Raw genomic sequence first — 21598 nt, 5'->3', positions numbered from 1 at the left:
GCTGTGCACGATGGACCACTGGTCTGACCCAGAAGTGGCAATCCTTATGTTCTTATGTACCCGTTCTACTCCACTCAGGATTTTGTAGACTTCAATCCTATCTCCCCTCAGCTGTCTCTTTTCCAAGCTGAAGAGCCCTAACCGTTTTAGGCTTTCCTCATCCGAGAGGAGTTCCATCCTCTTTATCATCTAGGTCGCTCTTCTTTGAACCTTTTCTGGTGCCACTAGATGCCTATTTTTCTTCACCAAATACTAGTGCAAGTGGCAGAAAACACACCGACATTTCAGGCATAATTACTTACTGCCTATGGCTGGTTTAAATGCTCACACCTAGCTGTTAGTTAGAACATATATAAATTCCCTGCTCTGCCCAATCTTCACCCTTACATGTGTTCACTAGCAAAGTAGACCATCAAAACCTGGTATTCTATAACAGGTGATTTAACATGTGTATTCCTGCCACCTAAAACTAGGTGATTCTTTATAGAATTATCTCCAATATGGGTGGGGGAAAAGGGGGATGTGGATATTGGTGCTGAGCAGAGTGGGGAAGAATGAAAGAGATGTTTGATTTTTTAAAAAGGGTAGCGTCGTTCCTTTTTGTAAAGGAGGGCGTATTGTGTCAAAGCCTCCACCACCAAGTGTTGGTGCCAATTTTCGCCTTTGTGGACGGCACTGGTCAGACTAGAGCCATCCTTAACTCAACTCCCTGGGCCATCCACTAACTCTGAACATTAGTAGGGAACTGACACACAGTGGCTTGATATGAATACACACCTTTGTGTCCAGGGATCTCTCACACAGCATGTGATCCCTGAAATTTTTAGACTGAGAGAGGAAATGCCTTATGCGGTTCCGGTCCTGGGGCTTTGAAGCTACTGACAGCTGAATTCGCAAAGCTCAGCTGTGCAGGGTGTGGAGCAATGCCTAGGGACTTTCTGGATGTGGAACTGTTGCTTTCCGGTAATCTGTGATTTCTGGAGAAGTGTTATTGCAAGAGATGATGAGGAATGCTATCTGGAAACAGAGATGCTCTGTGATTCTGGGAATGGGGAGTAGGAAAGTGATCTATGTCTTTGAGGAAGGGGGAATAACAAATTGTGATGTGAGATAATTCTGCTGAGGAGGGATGAGGAATGGTTGAGCTTATTCTGCAGGAGAAGGGTACTGACTTGTCAGGAGTGAGGAGGAGCCCAGTGAGAAGAACAGGTCAGGGAGAAGTAGGGAGCAGAACAGTTTAAGATGGGGGACTGGACTAGATATAAGGGGCACTAAGCACCATAGCCTCAAACAAAAGACAAACTATATATAGGGAGTAAAACATGAGGGGGGAATTGGATAAGCAGGCAAGTAGAGGAAGAAGAGATTGCAAGGGGGTGAGAAAGAAATGAGGTGGTCTTGCAAAAGAAAGATCTTTATAAAGGCTAGGGGACACATGACAAAGTTATTAAAAAACAAACACCAATAGGAAACATTTAGAGAAAACTTTTTTTTCACTCATAGAATAGTTAAGCTCTGAAATGTGTTACCAGAGATTGTGGTAAGAGCAGTTAACGCAGCTGGTTTAAGAAAGGTTTGGACAGTTTCCTAGAGGAAAAGGCCATAATTTGTTACTGAGAGAGACATGAGAGAAGCCACTGCCCTAGATCAGCAACGTGGAATGTTCCTATTATTTGGGTCTTTGTCAGGTACTTGTGACCTGGATTGGCCACCATGAAGATGGGATACTGGGCTAGATGGACCATTGGTCTGACCCAGTAAGGCTATTCTTATAAGAACATAAGAGCTGCCATCTCCGGATCAGACCTTCAGTCCATCAAGTCCGGCGATCCGCACACGCGGAGGCCCTGCCAGGTGTACACCTGGCGTAATTTATAGTCCACCATATCTTTATATGCCTCTCTTAAGGAGATATGCATCTAGTTTGCTCTTGAAGCCTAGGACGGTCGATTCCGCAATAATCTCCTCTGGGAGGGCATTCCAGGCGTCAACCACTCTCTGAGTGAAGCAGAACTTCCTGACATTACCGGTAGTCTTATGTTATGTTCTTATGACTGGCAGTGAAGGGGAGGAAATGGTTGCTATGGATGGGCCAAGATGGAGTGGAAGGGGGTAAACGGACTTTGGGGTAGAAGTGGGGATAAACTGGTGGGGGATGATTTGGGTTGAGGAGGAAAAGGGACTGGTGGGACTTGTAGTACTTCTCTAACTCTTCTTTTGGCCATGAGTCCTCTGAGTGTGTGCATTACCTGCTATGCTTTAGTTTTTATTCTTTTTATGACTGTACATAGACTATCACCCTGTCACCTATGCACACCGTTTGTGATGTACTAACTGTATATTCTTAGGTTATCTTCATTTATATTTATTAGGACCCCTGAGGAAGGCGTGTTTACCAAAACACGGACTGTGTCGGCTCCCTTGGTTTGTAAAAATGTGGTATTAGTGACCGCATTTAATATCTGATATAATAAATACAGCCTGCATTGTCTGCAGTTGTTTCTTTTTTAAAAAAAAAATTTCTTTATTCTTTTTCAAACTTACATCAAGTGCACAAAAAGAACAACATGAAATACTATCGTACAACACTTGAACATCATACATTATATTCTTAATATGTAAATTAATTAAAAACCCTCCCCCCTCCCATCTTTCTATCCAATCATTAAAACTATCATATTCCTTCAAAATTTCAATTTTGCTACATCTTATCTTCCAATCTCCCCACCCCCCTATGTATATTATCAAAGAAAAATGATGCCTATTCACTACAAAAATCAACCATCGGTCTCCATATCTTTAAAAAAAATTTATAACTTCCTTTCTGTATTGCAATTGCTCTTTCCATCATCTGCAGTTGTTTCTTGCTTGTTACATTTAAACTCACGTTCCTGCCAAACTTTGTTTTTCCTTTACAGGTTCTGTGTGCTGAGTTGAGCAGCCCCTATCGCTTTGAAAAGTTGGCTCTTATGGCCCTCTAGGAAGAGCAGACAGTAGAGTGAGAAGGATCCCACTGGCCTTTCATCCTGCCCTCAGTCCTCAGCCCCAGGTCCTTAACAGCAGCAGAAATATTAACAGCCCCCCCCCCCCACCAACACCACCCCAGAGGAAATATAGAGGAAGTCTTGTAAAATCTCAGAGGTGGGGAGGCTTATTAAAATGTTTCAGGATCTGTAATATGCAGAATGTAATCACAGTAGGAAGGCCTTTAGCAAAGGGAAACTGACAGACCATCTTACAAACACTGGCATGTAACATAGAAACATAGAAACATAGAAACATAGAAATAGACGGCAGATAAGGGCCCACGGCCCATCTAGTCTGCCCACCTTAATGTCCCTCCCCTACCTTTGCCCTGTGAAGAGATCCCATGTGCCGATCCCATTTGGCCTTAAAATCAGGCACGCTGCTGGCCTCAATCACCTGTAGTGGAAGACTATTCCAGCGATCAACCACTCTTTCAGTGAAAAAGAATTTCCTGGTGTCACCTCGTAGTTTCCCGCCCCTGATTTTCAACGGATGCCCTCTTGTTGTCGTGGGACCCTTGAAAAAGAAGATATCTTCCTCCGCCTCGATGCGGCCCTTGCAGAAATAACACTTTTTTAAGCTAAATGTAGGAGAAGGTGTTGATTCTAGGCCAGCAATGGCTATAACAGTGGTAAGAAAGAAATTACGGTAATCAATTAACCTCTACTATTGGTTAAAGCTACAGCCTCAGCACCCTGAGGTTGTGGGTCCAAGCCCTGCATTGCTCACTTAATCCTCCACTGGCCCAGGTACATTAGATTGTGAGCACACTGGGACTTAGAAGGAAAATGTTTGAAGTGCCTGTGTGTAAACCGCTTTGTAAAACTACGAAAAGGCAGCATGCAAATCCCACAATAGACTGTATGGGAAATTTTGCATTGGGGTGACTGTCCACTGGATTAATAGAGCCATTAGAGAAGAAGACTAAAGGGTACATTGACGTTCTTGCATTATTTCTCAAAGATATTCAAAGTTTGCCATCAGATGAAAAACTGTTAAAACAACAGACAATGATTCCAACTTTGTGAAAGCCTTCTCTGTAATTGGACTGCACGATGATGATAATGAAGATGAAAATACAAGTGACGAATTAGACCACACTCAGGGCCGGATTTTCCTATAGGCTAACTAGGCTTCAGCCTAGGGCCTCAAGATCAAGAGGGGCCTACATTCAAATTGTTAGCAAAATTAAAATTACACTATTCTAAAAACAGTGAACACTAAAACACTGAACCGAAAATAAGGAGAAATTCTACGCTTCGGGATTGGAACCGGCTCCGGCCATAGCGGGGCGCCGACTCGGCTTCTCCCTTTCTTTTTCTCGCCCTGGGAGGAGGATTGGGGAGGGAAAGACGTCAGTCCGGAAACAGTTGGGCAAAGCCCAGCCCCGCGGGGAGAGAGGCAAAACGTGGATCCGTCAGGACAGGGCGACCCAGACTGGCATCAGGGGTGGGGGGGGGGGTTTCAGTTGAAGGGGGATGGGAGGCAGGCAGGTATCGGAGGGGGGGGTGAGGTGAGGAAGGACGCACTGGGGGCACTATGTACATAGGAAGGAGCAATGTTGTGTGTTATGTTTGATTAGTTATTGTTACAAGTACTATATATGGTGCTGAGAATAAATGTCCAAATAAGTGTTCTCGACTTTTTTTATTTGTTATCCGTGTCACATTTTTTATAAAGGTTAGTACCAATAACAACATGTTTCATTTAACATATTGATATATATCACAGTAATGATGTATTTTATTATCTCTCATGTAATTTACAAACTTAAAAATGGGAGGTGAAAGGGCCTCATAAGTGGAATAGCCTAGGGCCTCTTTTCATCTAAATCCGGCCCTGACCACACTATAAGTAATGCAGATGATAATAACAATGATAATGATCAATCATTTTTTGTATAAGGAACTCAAATGTTTCGGACAAAGATTCCTTTGATCAAAACCTATAGACCAAGTTAGAAGATATCAGTAATATTACTGCCTGGCCTTACATGAAGGAGCTTTTTTTATCAGACTGAATAATCCACTTCCTGTTAGTTAAGTAGCTGGACACTTTTTTTTAGCTGTGCTTGTTTTAATAATAGCTCACAAGCACACTCGCATGACTGAGACATTTAAAATTTAGTTTTACTAAAAGCAAAGTGGATTGAATTGTACAGCAATAACGTTGGTATAAAAGCATTAACGATAGTTTAGTTCCATTGTAGTTATGGTACTTTTTACTGTTTTTACTCTTTAATTCATAAGAACATAAAATTTGCCGCTGCTGGATAAGACCAGTGGTTCATCATGCCAGCAGGAACACTCCTGCGGCAGCCCTTAGGTCAAAGACCAGTGCCCTAACTGAGACTAGCCTTACCTGCGTACGTTCCAGTTCAGCAGGAACTTGTCTAACTTTGTCTTGAATCCCTGGAGGGTGTTTTCCCCTATTTGAATCCCTGGAGGGTGTTTCCCCCTATAATAGCTTCCGGAAGAGCGTTCCAGATTTCTACCACTCTCTGGGTGAAGAAGAACTTCCTTATGTATGTACGGAATCTATCCCCTTTTAACTTTAGTGAGTGCCCTCTCGTTCTCTCTATCTTGGAGAGGGTGAACAACCTGTCTTTATCTACTAAGTCTCATTATCTTGAATGTTTCGATCCTGTCCCCTCTTTTCAAGGGAGAAGAGACCCAGTTTCTCTAATCTCTCATTGTACGACAACTCCTCCAGCCCCTTAACCATTTTAGTCGCTCTTCTCTGGACCCTTTTGAGTAGTACTATGTCCTTCTTCATTTACGGAGACCAGTGCTGGACGCAATATTCCAGGTGGGGGTGTACCATGGCCTGGTACAGCGGCATGATAACCTTCTCCGATTCACTTCTTTGTGGGGTGGGAGGGGGGTCATTGCCCATTGGGGGAGTGTGGGGGTTCTTGCCTTCATTTCTCCTTGATCATCTAGTCAGTTTGGGCACCTTTTTGTCACTTATTCACTGTTAAAACAAGTCAAGCTCCAAATGTCCAAATTGTGCCCTGGACATTTTCTGAAATGTTCAATTATTGCAGAAAAATATCCAGATCATAAGCCTGCCCTAATCTCACCCAAACCACACCTCTAATATGCTCCCTTGAGATCTGAGCACACTGCAGACAACCACCATAGAAATCCCTCTAAAACACGGGGTTTTAAAATAGCAAATTGGGAAGGGTTTGGGGAGAAAAACTTCCATCTACCCCTTTATACCACATAAGAACATAAGAAATGCCTGCACCGGATCAGACCTGGGGTCCATCCAGTCCGGTGATCCGCACACGCGGAGGCTCAGCCAGGCGTACCCTGGCGAATACACTAGTCACTCAATGTGTCCTGCAAGAAGATGTGCGTCCAATTTTCCCTTAAATCCTAGAATGGTGGTTTCCTCCACCAGCTCTTTCGGGAGAGAGTTCCAGGCTTTCACCACTCGCTGTGTGAAGCAGAACTTTCTGACGTTTGGATGGGTTTTCCTTTTTTTAAAAAAAAAATGAGTCCCACAGTCACATATATGTGAATTCAATAAGACCTCATGTTATTAAAGAAAATATTCTTAAAATAAATCAGAAAATAAGAACACCTGTGTTTCACTTGGCTCAAGCTATTTCTTTAAGATAGGGGAAGAAAATAAAACTTTGAGGAACACTGGTACATCATTCGATTTTTATGCCTAAGGCTCTGTACTGTCAAACTTTCCTTTCTCAAACGGGCCAAGACATTTTCTCCTATAGATAGTCTCAGTCCATAACAACAGATGAGAGTCAACGTTGCTTACGGAACCTGTTCTATTAATCAGATTTATACTTATCTCTGTTTTGCTTGCCAAGTCAGATGTTTAGGAGTGTAGGAGTGCCTTTTCTATAGGAAGGTAGGAAATGACTCATGAGCCAATGGTTATTTTTGACCAACCAATAGCATCCACCACCTTCTACAAAGAAATATACACCTGTGTGCATGTATGCTTGGCATGTGTCATCAACGTGAACTTAGGTTTGGCCAATGAGTCTGATGGGAGGTATAAAGGCAGGGGCTTAACAACCACTTGAAAATATCAGAAAGGTAAGAGAGGAAATGAGTTGTTCCTTTTCACAATGGCAGGCATGTGTTTTTGGTTGGGTGGTGTTTTTTGGTTGTTTTTTTTTAGCTTTGACCAATATGCATGTCAAAAGGTCAGCATCTGTCATTGAGACCATATGCAAAGAGAAATGAGGACAGGGTAATTCTGTCAAAGTGGGGAAGGGGAGCCCCCCTTAGACACTGGACTTTGGAAGGTATTTCCTGGCTCTCAGCTCATATCTCCAAATATCCAATGTAGCTCCTTACTCACCAGCATGTCCCAGAGATGACAGACATAAGTAAGAGTAGCTGATGCTTCAGCAAGGGGGTCTCAGGAGTATGGGAACCAGTAAAATTTCTCCAGATCTTCCCTCTCCCTTCTTGAAGTACTGGGGATGAATCTAATCATTCTATAATGTTACTTAAATATATGAACCTAAAACCGAGCAGCCTGCATAAACATAGTAATGTAATTTCAAGCACCTTCCTAGCTGTGTCAATGAATCTAGGTATACGAGGGGCCGCTGAAAAGTTCTCAGTCCAATCAAGAAGAGAATGATGTGGAACCATGAAATGTACATGTTATTCCACATTTTTCTTGACACTTTTCATTTCATTTCGTATCACTGGGATGAAAAATGTCAAGAAAAGTGTGGAATAACTTGTAAGCTTCATGGCTCCTCATCGTTCTCTTCCTGGTTGGGCTGAGAACTTTTCAGCAACCCCTAGAATGCTTAATAGAAACTGCTTGAGAACGCTTGTACCTCTTGTGCCTACTTTCCTGTATAGAATACTCAAGTTCATTAGGTGTTTATATACTGCCTATCAAGGTTATCTAAGTGGTTTTACAATCAGGTACTCAAGCATTTTCCTTCTCTGTCCCGGTGGGCTCACAATCTATCTAACGTACCTGGGGCTAGTGAGGACTGAGTGACTTGCCCAGGGTCACAAGGAGCAGTGCGGGGTTTGAACCCACAACCCCAGGATGCTGAGGCTTTAGCTCCAACCACTGCGCCACACACTCCTCCCCTAATGTAGAAGGGCAAATATCTGCTCATATTTTAGGCAAGACCACTTATATCGACTATAAAGCTGGTGTAAACGCTCATGGCTATATTGCTTTTAAAATGTGTAAATTATGGTATTCTTATCTTACACATGCGCAGGGAAATTCTAAAATTCCTTGACAAATTGCTAAAGACAAAACTATTTGCTCTCCACGGACATTACTTCTTATGAAAACCCAGCGTTTTTGCACTCATCTGTTGCCCTCCATTCTGTTATCGTTTTTATAAATTGATCTATTTGTTTATGATTTTTTTGTATTACATTTTTGTGGAACACTTTGGTTTCCTTTGTATTTTGTTGATCAGCAAGTACAATTCAGCATAAAATTTATAATTTTGTTAACAGCATAACCCTCAGATGGTTTGTAAACAAGTAACTTCTATTCCTAATATATTTTAGGTTTTTTTAAATTTTATTTTTTTTTGTAACTTCCATGTCTAATGTAGTATTATTGTAAACCACTTAATAGTTTCAAGTTTATTTAAAATTTCTTATACCACTTAATCAGACTTCTAGGCGGTGTACAAAATCATAAAAACATACATTGGCTAAAATACAGATTTAAAATGAAAAGGCATCTCTAGGGGTGACGACTACATTCAGAGACATTTAAAACCATGACAAACGGGGACAGAAGGTAAAAAGACGAGAACTACAATATTCAAAGTAAAAGATAACATTTAGGGGAAAAGCAATAGGAGGGAATATTGAAGGTAAAATTGTTCTAGGTCACCCTTACAAGGGCAGTAGGTCTCAAAGGCGTCAAGAAATAGAAATGTCTTTAGCTTTGTCTTGAATTGATTAAGGATTGATCCATCTCGTAAATAAGCCGGGATACTATTCCATAGAGAGGGAGCATTCACGGAAAAATGGAAGACCTCATTGTGTTTACATATTTTAATGACAGAATAGAAAGGAAATTCTGAGCAGACAATCGGAGAGTCTTAGATGGGTTATAAGGGATAAGAAGACTATTAATGAATTCTGGCTAGTTATTTTGTCGGGGTGATTCTATGTTCTATCGGTAACCAGTGTGCTTTGTGTAAGAGGGAAGTAACATGACTGTATTTTTTTGCATTAAATATAATTTTTACTGCAGTATTCTGTAATGTAATAAATCCAATCCAATTCAAATTTTAAGAAAAACAGAGCTTTATGTAATCAGTGGCTTTGGGCAACCCCAGGATGGGCTTTCAATATATTTTTTTTAATTACATATTTTCTGATCAAGCACAGTCAAATTCATGGAAAAAAAACTTCAATTTGCACAGTTTTTCAGTTTTTATGGACAACCCTACTGAAGGTCCTTCAAGCCCAGTATCTTGTTTCCAACATTAGCCAACCCAGCTCACAAGTACCTGACAAGATCTCAAAGATTTTATGCTGCTTATTCTAGGAATAAGCAGTGGATTTTCCCAAGTTCATCTTGATAATGGCTAATGAACTTTCCTTTAGGAAATTATCCAAATCATTTTTAAACCAAGCTAACTGCTTTCACCGCATTCTCTGGCAACATATTCCAGAGTTTAATTTTACATTGAGTGAAAAAATATTTTTCTCTAGTTTGTTTTAAATCTACTAGCTTCGTTGCATGCCCCATAGTCCTAGTATTTTTGGAAATAGTAAACAAGTGATTTACCCATTCCACTCCATACCGATGAGTATTTTATAGACCTCTATCATATCTTCCTTGAGCCTTCTCTTCTCCTTTCTTCATAGGGAGTCATCCCCTCCCTTATATTAATTTTGTCTCTCTTCTCTGTACCTTTTTTTTTTCCAACTAAAATGGGTAATTTATTTTAAACTTTTTCCAAAAAAATTACATATAGATTTTCTTTGGAAATTACCAATGCATAAATCAATAATACTAAGAAAAACATATTAAAAATATTTTATATTGGTGGGAAATACTATTCTATAGAAGAGATAAATACAAAAGTCTGACTAACAGTTGTAATGAACAAATCTGTACCTTTTCTAATTCCACTATATCTTTATTCAAATGTGGTGAACAGAATTGTTCACAGTACTCAACGTGCAGCCATGCCATGGAGCACTACAAGGACATTATAACATTCTCATCTTTGTTTTCCATTCTTTTCTTGATAATTCTTAACATTCTATTTCTTTTCTTACCTGTCTGCTACACTAAGCTTAGGGTTTCAAAATATCCTCAACGATGACGTCTAGATCCTTTCTCTAGGTGGTGATTCCTAATGTGGAACCCTGCATCACATAGCTATAAAATATCTCCCATCACTCTAACCTCCTCACAACGAGTTACCAATCAACACCTTCAGAAATACCCACCTATAGTATCTCCTTGTCTGTGAATTAGAATGTACTGTAACTCTTCCACACTACACCTGATTTAACTTGATTCAATCGATATATATTATCTCCTGTGATATGTATTATCTTCTGTGACATGTATTATCCTCTGTGTTATGTACCATTCTGTTAAATTGTTGTATCATAATTCTTTACCGTTCCTGTAATCTACTCTTATCCTGTAATGTAATTCTACTGGAATTGCCCAGACATCTTCTATATTGTAATCCGCCTAGAACCGCAAGGCACAGGCGGAATAGAAATCCCTAATGTAATGTAATGTAATGTAATAATTTGGGTTCCTCGTTCCTACATGCATTAGTATGCCCTTGCTCACATTAAAGTCATCTGCCATTTTGATGCCCAATCCCCCTGCAATTTTTCACAATCTTCTTGAGACTTAACAACTTTGTGTCATCAGCAAATTTAGGGCTCCTTTTAGTAAACCGCAGAAGAGCTTCTTACCGTGAGCCAGCGAGGTAAATGCTCTGACACGCATTCAATTCCTAGGAGCGTCAGAGCATTTATCTCGACGGCTTGTGGTAAGAAGTTCTTCCGCAGTTTAGTAAAACCCAGCATTAATTATCTCACTCGTTATTCCCATCTCTAGATCATTGATAAATATGTTGAAAAGCAGTGAATCTAGCACAGACCCCTGGTAACCCCACTCCTAATACTCTTCGCTATGACCAATCTGGACCTATTTGTTGTCATGACTAGTCTGTTTTCAAACGATTCCGAATGTCTACTTGTAACCCGTTCTGAGTTTCTGGGAGAATGAGATAGAAATCGAAGTACTGGTAAATAAAATAAATTGAATAAATAAAATAAATTGAATAAATAAAATAAATAAATATGTGAGGGAATTTCAGCCCACAGGCAAGTGCTGCTTCATGACTCCTATCAAATACTATATTGTGTTTCTCCTCCATTTCCCTCCCCCCCCCCCAAATTCATAATGGAAATGTGGCAAGCAGAAGTTTTCTAGTGCTGTCACTGAAGAGGGAACATAACTTATTGGTTAAGGGAGAATGACCACAGTTGTTTCGAAATCCAAAGTTCCCTCTGGAGTTCTAGACGCAGTCTATGCTGTGCAAAACACAGGCAGATCCAACTCCCAAGAAAGTACACTACATGGCAATAGAATTGCCTGCTTTGGTGATTAAGAACAAAATATTTTAATAAAGCAAATGTTATCTCTAATGAGAGCAGAATTATGACATTGTAACTCTGTCATAGCTTGCATGACATTCTCCCATATGTCTGGAGGGAAGACTGCCAGCTCATTTTGCGAGATGGACAAAAGCTCACCGGGGCCAAAACTGAAGCATTCATGAATTTGGGTCCAAGTACTGGCCTGTTTCATACTTCTTTTCAGGACTGGGATTACAGGTTACATTAAGTATGAGGACGATGGATGGTTAGGGGATACTGGTGAGATTTGAACCCTGGTCTTACATTTATATAACCTGATGACTCAAGGCCATTGGGTTGTACATTCTGATTCTCTTGAGAGGTGGTTCACATGCAACCGATTAAAAGCGGTTTAAAAAAAAAAATGTAGGCCTAAAAAACAGCACCTGAATCACGCCAATGGAGGAATTTCCCAATGCCTAACACCGCTGTATGCGTGGCTAACGTCAGAAGTGGCATTAGGTAGGGTTACCAGATTTTCCAAACGGAAAATCCAGACCCCTAGACCCACCCCCCAAGTCCACCCAGTTCCACCCAGCCCGACTCCGTTATGTCCCAGCCCCGCCCTTTCCCCACCACCGCTTGGGTAAGAGGGCAGGTGCGATGCAATGACATCACATGGTATCCATGCATGCACGGATGCCCTCCTGCCTGATGGCGATTTGTCAGAAGCTTTTCACAACCTGTCCGGACCCTCGGACTTGTCCTTAAAAGGAAGACATGTCCAGGAAAATCAAGACGTCAGGAAACCCTAGGCATTAGGCATTGTAAAGCACTTCTGTAGGTGAAATTCACATCACAGGAAGGCACCAGAAATGTAGGCCTTGAAAACCCTGGCCTATATTTCTGGCGCCTACCTTTCCCGAAGGCATGATTCTATAAACGACACTGTCAAGTGATTGACATGCGATCAGCTGCCGTTTTTTAAGGTGGCCACCGATGACAGCGCCGTATGTGGAATCTGGGCCAATGAGTCTTATTTTTAAATTAGATTTTTTTTTTTTTTTTTTTTTTAAATGCCTCGATTACATGGCCATTGCTCAAGTTACTGCGTTTTAACTGAGCTTCCCTTTTTCTTCTCAGCGACATTTTTTGTTTTCTCTGAGATTCACTGATGAAACTTGTGCATTAATCATACTCTCTTCTTCTTGACCCTATTCATTACAATGGGAAAAAAAACAAAAAACCTTCTCAGAAGTTGATGGCATTGCTACTGATGTCACTGTTTTCAATTACTACCCTTTCAAATAGGCAGCCACACCTCCAGAGCCATGTAATCTAGGGTGGCAGCAACTCTCAGAACACCTCCTAGGGCTTTTCTTTTTTTTTTTGTACATTTACAATTTAGAATTAGTACCTCTGTCTTTGCAATGGGCAGGGCAGGAACTGGATGACGAATTATCTTCCAGGTGCTAATTTCAACAGATTTTGCTTTCTTGTTAGATAATTTGTTACTTCCTGAAGCTCCTTCTTCTTATTTTCTAGATCAGCCTGAACCAATACTAGGAGCCTGGTACTATGAGGGCAATATTCAGTTTAGATTTGCATGCCAAGCAGACACCTATGTGGAGCCTAGTCTAGGAAGGAAATGAAGCATTTTCTTTTGCAGAATAATAGCATAACTGGATATTAAAGCATTTTGTGGTAATTTGCCAGTTTGAGCACACTAATCCTGCATTCTTTTTATTAATTTTGCTTTATTTATATATCTATTTTAGATTTATTAACCAGCTTTTCATGAAGAGATTCAGTCAAAGCGGTTTTCAGAAATTTTTTAAGAAAATACATGAACTAACTGCTTGAATAAGAAAAGAAATCACCATACTTAAAATAGAGCAGCGATTTTCCTGACACCATAATTTAGGGAGGCTAGAGAAACTGGGCCTCTTCTCCCTTGAAAAGAGAAGACCGAGAGGGGACATGATCGAAACATTGAAGATATTGAGAGAGATTGTTCACCCTCTCCAAGGTGAAGAGAACAAGAGGGCACTCGCTAAAGTTAGAAGGGAAAAGATTCCGTACAAACATACGGAAATTCTTCTTCACCCAGAAAGTGGTGGAGGTATGGAACGCTCTTCCGGTGGCTGTTATAGGGGAAAGCACCCTTCAGGGATTCAAGACAAGGTTGGATAAGTTCCTACTGTAACAGAACATACGCAAGTAAGGCTAGACTCAAATGGGGCACTGGTCTTTGACCTAAGGGCCACAACGTGAGCGGACTGCTGGGAACGATGGACAACTGGTCTGACCCAGCAGCAGCAAATCTTATGTTCTTAAGACTCATTAAATCAGTCTTATTGGCACGGAAGCTCAGCTTCTGATTCACAAAAATTGTTTTCCATGGCTTCTATCTATCCCAATAGAAGCCACCGAGAGCCCTATGCAAATGCTTCATAAGGAGCTCATTAGTATTATAATGGATACTCCATGTAATGCTCAAAATGAAACGCAGAGTTTTTATGGGCAAAATTTTCTGGCAGGTCAGGAACTAACAATATCTGTTTCTGCATGTTGTGTGCCTGTATGTCCAGTGCACACAACAAACTCCCAAAACAGCTGTGTTCATTTTAGGGCAAAGGAAAAAAAAGAAGAAGCCTGCAGCTGAACCATCAGCCTCTGCTCTCCAAAACTTACTGTACCCACCTGAACACCACAACAATAGCCCGTATGCCTGCATGTGTCATCTTTACGTAGGTGGGTTATGATGGGATGTGTACCTGGGACTTTTTATGTGACATTCATTGTAGGACCCCCCAGAGTGCCCCTCTGCCCTGCTAAGCTGCCTGTGTGGCCATGTAATACAGGCTGCTATATATTGTTTCTTTCATATCTTTGGGTGGTGGAAGGGGGTTAGTGAGCACTGTGGGAGTAAAGGGGGAGGATCTTGCCCTAATCCCTCCACTTTGCGCTTCATTGGAATTCCTGTCGAAGCCCAATTGTCCTATCCCAATCTGTGTTTTCTTATTCAGGACACAGACCGTAGAAGCAGTGGCGTAGTGAGGGTGACAGGGGCCTGGGGCGGGGGTGCCCCTCCCCCACCCTCTTCTCTGCCCCACCTCCACTTCCACACACTCCTTCCCCTCCCCCGCCTGCCACTTCCCTTCCCCCGTAACTCTGTAATGTTCCTGGTGTGAGCAGCAACCCCACAAGCTGCTGACACACCAGCTTTGGCTCTTCCTCTGACATCATTTCCTAGGTGCAGGTCCAGGAAGTGACATCAGAGGAAGAGCCAACGCTAGCGCGACAGCAGGTTGGGGGTTGCTGCTTGCACCAGGAATAGTACAGAGGTATGGGGGAAGGGAAGTGGCATACATGTGTGGCAGGGGGGAGCAGGGAAGTGGAGAGGAGGACAGGTGCCTGCACCCTCACCAAGATGGCGCCCGAGGCGGACTACCCCCCCCCTCCCATACTATGCCAGAAGTCGTTCCAGGAGCTTTGCAGTTACTGCACACAATTTTTTTTACAACAAACATGCAACTAGAGCAAATCTTTATCACAGTTTGCTACGTGACTCATGTTCTACCAACCTCGCTACGCTCATGTCGCCCCTCTCCTTAAGTCACTTCACTGGCTCCCTATCTGCCATCACATACAGTTCAAGATCTTATTGCTGACCTACAAGTTTGTTCATTCTGCTGGTCCTCAATATCTCTCCTCGCTTCTCTCTCCTTATACACCTCCCAGAGCACTCTGTTCCTCTCACTCTTAACGTTACCCTTCTCCTCCACTGCCAATTCCAGACTTTGTTCATTTCATCTAGCTGCCCCCTATGCCTGGAATAAATTACCCGAGTTTGTCCGTCAATCCCCTTCCCTTGTTTAAAAGCAGACTGAAAACCCATCTTTTTGATATAGCTTTCAATCCTTAACTCTACTCCTCTGCCCTCCGACCCAGCCAGCCCCTTGTCTATTTAGATTGTAAGCTCTTTGTCTTCTTTGTGACTCTGTGCAGTGCTGCGTATGTCTGGTACCACTATAGAAATAATGAATCGTAGCAGTAGTAGTAGCTTCTATAGAATATGCTGTGTTCATTACTGTATAATTTTATGCAATCATTGCAAGCCCCTTCTTGGTACAAGTTGGTCTCAAAATATTTGGAAATTAGAGCAGTTGGATTTTGCTACACCATCTCACAGAAGTCAAAACCAGTGAGGTGTAGCAATGATAAAACAAAGGTAACCTTTATAAAGGGGATTAGCATAGTAACTGGAGACCATTGTTTCTTGGACAAGTACCAATGACTTGAAAGCTCTCATTGAATGTGTCTCACTGCAGCTCAGCAAAAGTGGTGCACTGAAAGAGTGGAAAAACTGAGCGTGTGCTTTTAATAGCGAGTTTCCTGTAATTAAGATTCTGCCTGCATTCCTCATTACTACATAAAGGCTTGGAGTTCATTTCATAACCAAGGTAGGTCCGTGGTGTTGGCCAACTGTTGCTAAAAATAAACCCCCCAAATATTTATGGATCAGGAAAGCCGGATCAAGACAGATACCTTGGTTTCAGTTGAATCCCAGAGGTATAGGGAGATCAAACAACTCGATTAAAATAAGTGGAATTTTCAGCTCGCTTCCTGAAACTGTTCACAACTATCTTTACACTAAGGCCCTCTTTTACAAAGGTGCGCTAACTGCTAACGTGTCCGTAGGATAACACGCACGCGTTAGCGTTTAGCACATGTTTAGCGCGCGCTAAAAAGCTTAGCCCACCTTTGTAAAAGAGGGGGTTAGTTAGAAAGACTTTTTTCATCGCACTTTATAAACAACAGCAAAAAGGGCGAACAGAATGCTAGGAATAATTAAGAAGGGGATCATGAACAGATCGGAGAAGGTTGCCATGTCGCTATACCGGGCCATAGTTCACTCTCACCTGGAGTACTGTGTACAGCACTGGTCGCCATACATGAAGAAGGACACGGTACTACTCGAAAGGGTCCAGAGAAGAGCGACTAAAATGGTTAAGGTTGTGGTGGGATCACCAGGATTCTATTACCGGTGTTGTTTTTGACAGATGCCAGTTACAAAATCCTGCTTTTAGGCAAAGGACTGGCCCCTCCTTTGCCTAAAAGGTCTTTTTTTGGGCGTTTGGGACTAGGCCGATTTTTTGGTTGGGAATGTGTTTTAAGGTTAGACATAGAGGTGTTCTGGGTGATTAAACTGCTGAACATAGAGGTAGGCCATTCTAAATAAAAACCCTCATTTTGGATGTGTTTTTTTGAGAATGGACATTTCCCTGCTGCCTACTTTCAGCATTTAGGGACTTAGGCCAAAAGGGGACTTAGATGGGTTTTTTTATATTATGCCCCTCAATTAGTCAGACTTGACTTCTCTTTTTAAAAAATATGCTGGTTCTTCCTCATTAATACATGTTTATCTATAGGGCCAGTAATTTTGTTAATGTCTCCATTATTATACCTGGTGCTTACATCAGCCTCACTGGTCTCTAGTATTTGAAACAAATCCGCAGCTGATTTTTTGAAAAAATAATAATTTCATTGGCTATTCTCCAGTCTTCAGGAACAGCAGATTTGAGTAATAAATTGTAGATTTTTAAGGAAGTGGTCCACAATTTATCTAAATTCCTTGGAGCTCCTGGATGAATACCATCAGTCTCCATTGATTTACTATTATTTGGTTTGGCACCACTTCCAGACTCGCACTAATTCAGTTCTTCTGATTCATCACTTACAAAGAGGGTCTTGGTATAAGTATCTCCCCATCATTTATTGTAAAAACCTGAAGTAACCCATGTAATCCATGAACTATGAACACTCCATTTTCCCTGAAAAGTTACCTGACAATTGGCTCCATTTTTCATGATACACTTATCCAATCCTGGTTTTATCACTGAATGTATGAACAAGTAGTCCTATTCTTTTAAAAGAAAACAATTGGGAAATAAGGACTGGAAGATCCTTGCAAACAGTAAGATACAGCCAGAACTTGATCAACCTGTCCTGTAAAAAAGGAACTAGTGACTTATGATTTTGCTAATCACCCTCTGTTTTGCTGATGTAATGCTTGACACAAGGCATGCTTCCAAAAATACTACCTTGAATATCGTCTTCCCTATTTTAACTTGATATTTCTTGCCTAATAATTAGCTAGGAGGGCTTTTCTCCTACGCATGGAGAATATGGGTGTCAATAAGCAGCATGATTGCAAAGCTCTTCTTAGCCTCACCCCATAAAATGTTCACCTCTATGTAAAGTGCCAAAAATTCACCTAGGAGGCATTTCTATATCTAATCTGGTAGTTCTGAGTTGTGCTATGCCTGAACAGGTTCAAGACACCTTACAATATAAGGAATTACAGAATGCATATGCTACATTATAGCAGTTTGAGGAGGGTAGAGTTATGAATGAAGAACTAGAGAAGAGAGAATGGAGGTTCTATGACTATACTGGTATAGCACTTCTATCCTGATGTCAGTTGGAAGGTTGTTCCAGGCTCTCAGATGAGTCACAATTCACCTATATATTTAATTAACACATTATCAAACTTCCTACGCCTACCAGCTACATTCTGACTCCTCAGTGACGTTTTGTTTCCTCAGGTAGAATTGCACAGGAATGAGACTTTACATTCTAAGTGTAGCAGGGTGTCACAATGTAACTTCTTATTAAATAGTAGGATGAATATTCTGGGTCCCTGTTCCAGTGTAGTGAAAGTCACACTAATGAAAAGGAGGTCTATTTTAGAGAAGAAGCTCAAGGCAGTAGATCCTTAAGAATTGGAGGGAAGTATTAAACAAGAATATAAGGAGGACCTTATTGTCTATCTCCCATAGAGGGAGTCCAGTAAAGAGAAAATTATAGTGTACAAAGTGATGGATCGCCCAGCCTGGGCCCATCAAAAGTTTAGGCATCTTCTCAAAAGGCTAAGGAGAAGAAGAAAGGAATGGCAAGGAATGGGGCCTGTTCCCATAAGAAGAGTGGCGGGAGAATGAATAGAGTTATACTATGGCTCCAGAAAAAGGAGGACGGATTGAGAAATCATGGTTTTACTTCCATTGCTTTCAATGGAAATAACATCCCTCCTGCCACGTTTATTCGGAGGGGGGGGGGAGGGGCGGACAGCCACAGCCACAGATGCTAAACTTATTGCAGCAGAGAAATCCCTTTCCATGATAAGCTCAGCAGCCACGTCTACTTACAATGTAGGCCAGCATTTTGATGCATTTTGATGGCCTACATTGTATGCTTCTCCCGCTGACCTAGAGAGACGCTTATGGCCACCTAGGTCCACTTAAGAATATTTAAGGGCCAAACTACGCCTGCGCCTAGCCTTAGGCAAGCTTTGACAGGCTTGCGTGCCTCCCTAGGCTCCCAGAGGTGCCTCAAATGTAGGTGGCCTGCCTCGGGAGCTCTTTTTTCTAAAAACGTGCATCCAGATTTGTTGATTTTGACAGTGGTAGGACGTCTACCGCTGCCTACAATCGGAACGCAGTTTATAGAATCCAGGCCTTAGTATGCAAGGTATGATTAAGTAGTCCTGCTATTATTGTGTTCAGGAACCATGAAATTCATTGGCCAAATAGCATGAGAAAGCTTTTAGTAAGGGTAAACTAAATTGCAATGATTATGCACAATTGTACTTCCCTCTTCGCTCCTCCTACTCCCTTCTAAAAGGTTTTACCATTATGCTTTGTGCATAGGGATGGTTTGCCACACTACAGGAAAAGAATGGGAGAGCAACTGCACTCAGGAGAGCAGATGAAATGAGTGCATAACACTAGCATGAATGCATTTCTAGAACCATCTGCCTTCTGGATCAGCAAAGTACTTCGAAAAGCAATGTGAGAGAATGGGGCTGGAGATAAAAAAAAGAAAACATGAAAAGGGCTGCCCTGACAGGAAAGAAGAGGAAACTTTAGCTGCCTGCTGAGAAAGGAATTCTCAGTGGAGGTGACTGTTGCAAAACCAGGAATTGCCCTCTGCTGCTGCAGATAGGGATCAGTACTGATATTTGTCACTAAAATGCCAGTCTTCCCTTTGGTCTGTAAAGAAATAGTGATGTGGTTTTGAATAGAGCAGAATTTCCATATTACACTAGCTTCTCATTGTTTAAATTTATTAGAAATGGGTAGATAGGATGAGTCATATTATGGCCAGTATTCAGGTGGTGGAGCTGATCATTGCCAACTAAATTTGTCTTGGATATGCAGTGCCAGGCCATATTTGGGCACTGACCCTGAATATCTGAGGCTCAGAGCAGATCCTAGCCAATAGTCAGCCAGAGCCCACATAAGACAGTTTATAATTTCTAATTATTCATAATTTCTATACCACCCCAACTGACAGGCAGAACAGGATAAGATCTAACAAGCACACAAGGGGAATATTATTCAGCACTCAACAGCTAAAGAACAATTCAAAATTATAAAATCCTACCTAGGGATACACCATAGTGGCTTCTTGCTAGGGAGAGAAAGTTGGACTCACCAATTAGGCAATCAGCTGTTAAAAGCCTGGTCAAAAAAAACCAGGTTTTCATAGCAACTTTAAAGTCCTTGGCCATAGCCATTTTGGGTTAGATTCTATAAATGGCGGCTAACTTGATAGACACTAAGAAAATGGCACCTACCGCATGTCAAAGGCGATATTTCTAGAACCGTGCCTAGCAGTACCCATGTGCCAGTAGACATGAGCAGTTTAGGTGCCGATAAATTTAGCCATGGTTTTTGTGGCCTAAAATACCAGCACCTAACTGATTTTCAATTTGAAAAAATTTGATCGTGTAACTAAATTATTTTGGAAGCTAAATGAGCTCCCAGTTGAGGCAAGAATATTATTCAAGTTAGGTTGAACCTGTTACAAGACATTGTTTGGTATTATACCTGATTATATTATTGATCACTTTAAATTTACTGACAGAAAATGTTTCTTTCGGCATTTTAGGTTATTTACATTTCCTACTGGAAAAGGTTGCATGTACGAAAGATTTTTTCCACAGAATTTTAGCTTTTGAAGCTGGATCATGGGATAAACCCTTTCCTGTCCTGATAACAAACTACAACTCTTATCTTTCCTTTAGAAAAATGCTAAAGACCTACTTAGTTGACAAATTCTTCTGAATGTGATTATAATACACTGGGCTTGTACAGTCTCTTGATTGCTGTTAACCTCGTTGATCTGAGAGTTACTGTGTTATGTAACTGAATTTGTTATGTTATATTATGCACCCAAACTCTGCCCCTAACCTTGCCTATGAGCGTCGGAGCATTTAGTGCTCCGGGTCATGGTAGAAACCTGTACCACAGTTTAATAAAAGGGGGGAGGTTAAGTTAGATAACTAGATTGGCTAGGCCCCCCAATACTTCAGGCACTGTTTATAGAATCTGGGCCTGAATAACCAAGCTCAATTTTGCCTGTGGGTGTCAGTGGCTTAAAAAAACACTGACTATCATATCCTGAATATTACTGCAGACTTGACAATCAACTTAGACAATGAATTATTCAGTTTGATAACAATAAGGTAATATTATTCAAAGTGCCCCCCCCATCATCATTCTGACCTTTCTTTTGCTTTCAGCCTCTTTACCCAAGCTCACAACAGAAAAGGGTAGGTGGATGGGATGAAGAGCCAGATACTCGAAGGACAAGGTATTTCTCAATAAACAAAGAGAATATATTTGGAAATGCCCACCTCTGTGAGGATACACACAATAAAATAAAATAAAATAAAATAAAAAGGGTATGGAGAAACTGGAATACGAGGACAGACTTATAACACTAGGATTGTTCTCCCTTGAGAAAAGGAGACTGCGTGGGGATATGATCGAGACCTTCAAAATACTGAAAGGAATCGACAAAATAGAGCAGAGAAGATTATTTACATTGTCCAATTTGACACGGACTAGAGGACATGTAATGAAGCTAAGGGGGGACAGGTTCAGGACTAATGTCAGGAAGTT

Source organism: Geotrypetes seraphini, chromosome 10 (assembly GCF_902459505.1).
Source record: "Geotrypetes seraphini chromosome 10, aGeoSer1.1, whole genome shotgun sequence".
Taxonomy (NCBI): Eukaryota; Metazoa; Chordata; class Amphibia; order Gymnophiona; family Dermophiidae; genus Geotrypetes; species Geotrypetes seraphini.
This window is presented reverse-complemented; position numbering follows the sequence as displayed.